Raw genomic sequence first — 1,911 nt, 5'->3', positions numbered from 1 at the left:
ATGAATTTTCGCATCTACCCTGGCCGCAACACCGATTTTCAATATTATTGAGCCTATGTCGTCTACTGTAGAGAGAAGGGTATATGATTGCTGTCCACCTCTATTGTCGTCACCTAAGCGTGTCACTATTTTGGAGGAGGAACGGTATAAGATTCTCCTAAAAACCATACTGGTCCTGTATGGTCCATTCCGAGAGGACTGGAAGCTGTTTTGAATGGTAATGAGGTTCCTACACCGTTTTAGGCAAGGGAATGTCTTGTGTTTTTGGTGTTACCATATTTTTGAACGCCTTTGTAAGAGCCTGATTTCTGGTCGTGAAGTTGATATGCTGAAAAGTCAGAACGTTTGAAAGATTTTCATGATGGATGCTTCCGTAAACAAGGGAGCCGAAGAATTTTGTGTTTCAGGAGACACCATATCGAACATTTAAACCGCATACAGGGAAAGCTGAAAAACATCATCCACTCAGTCACAACGCTGACTCATTTTGCATGCCTCCAGGAGAGAGGCAGTATCTAGCAGATACTCACGGTAAAACAAACCGCTACGGACGGCTGGGCGATGAGCTGTGGCTTCTGGGTGCGACTGTAGCGCTGCACTCTGGAGCCAAATAACACTGCACATTGCAGGCGACCCACGTGTTTAGTAGTGATGCAACCGCTATGGTGTAGCTGGACTTCCATCCTTTGAGAACGAGAAAACTTCCGGAGTCGGCAGGACTCTAACCTACGCTCCCAAAGGGAATCTGATTTCAATTCAGACGCCTTAACCACTCGGCCACGACTGAACTGCATGCCGCACTTTTCGGAAATTTTTTTCTGGTCAAATTGTGGAACCTGCTTGTTGCTCCTGAGGGAGTTGTCTACTATGTTCCTCTTATGGCAAACACTAGACAATCAGAACAGCTACAGGACAGAGTCATTAATGTCCTCAGCGGTAGTTGCATTATCACAAAGGCAGAGCAATTCCATTGGCGTCAGCTTCAAAAAGAAAGCGTGCCGAAACCCGGGATCGAACCAGGGACCTATAGATCTTCAGTCTAACGCTCTACCAACTGTTTTTTTGTTTTGTTTTTTAAATCTCGTTTTGCTCGCTTTTGTTCGTTGCATCTGCTTGGGGCGGACGTCGTAAGACATCTGTTTAAGTTCGTTATTGATCGATTAACTCAGTTTTTTTATTACAGAGGGCAGCTAACCCTCTGACCGAACACGCTGAACTACCATGCCGGCACCAACTGAGCCATTTCGGTTGATGTGCAGAACCGCTGTTTTGCATGTCTTGCTCCACCTCTGCCTCGTTGCCAATTTCACCGCCATCTTCGTCTCAGAAGACAGACCGCTGAATGGCGAGCAACCGATGCAGTGAAGTACCACAGACATTTCTTCTGCTTCCATCATCGTAACAAGCAAGCATGTCGACTCGATTCATGTGATATTGACTTCGCTGGACGTCCCCATCTTAATCTCAGATCTAAGAGAACAGTTGTAGACTCTGTGTGCTCGCCAGTCTCTTAATATGCTACGAGTTCCGTGGAAACTAGCGAAGAACAAAATGTGATGGAAAACAGATACTTCATTTTCCACTGACCGACTACTATCATGCAAACTCTTCACTGGTTCATTGTTTACTAAATATGCTGTACTGATAACGAATGCTATCTTCTACTGTTCGCTGGCGCAACTACCCAACGGTTCACTAGACGCTTATGCTCCGATATGACAACCGAAAATATTTTATTGGCAATCAAGCGCATAGTAAAGGAAAGGGGATTACTGAATACAACCTATGCTGATAATGTGCCGACGTTTTTCACCACCAAGAAGTGTGTACAGAGCTTCAACCACCACTCAGCGCTGTCCAGAACAGCATCACACGTAAAGTCATTACTCTGACAGTACCTTGGTGGAGACG

General features: G+C 45.4%; 1 non-coding gene across 1 annotated transcript; it reads right to left on the bottom strand.

Moving 5' to 3' along the window:
• Positions 1-702: 702 nt before the first annotated feature.
• Positions 703-787, bottom strand: Trnas-uga (transfer RNA serine (anticodon UGA)). Its single transcript has one exon. It is a non-coding gene; the product is annotated as a tRNA-Ser (tRNA).
• Between the last annotated feature and the right edge of the window lie 1,124 nt (positions 788-1,911).

The sequence above is a fragment of the Schistocerca gregaria genome, chromosome 3 (genome assembly GCF_023897955.1).
Source record: "Schistocerca gregaria isolate iqSchGreg1 chromosome 3, iqSchGreg1.2, whole genome shotgun sequence".
Lineage (NCBI taxonomy): Eukaryota > Metazoa > Arthropoda > Insecta > Orthoptera > Acrididae > Schistocerca > Schistocerca gregaria.
Note: the sequence above shows the minus strand (reverse complement) of the source record. Positions and strands in the feature narration are given on the sequence as shown.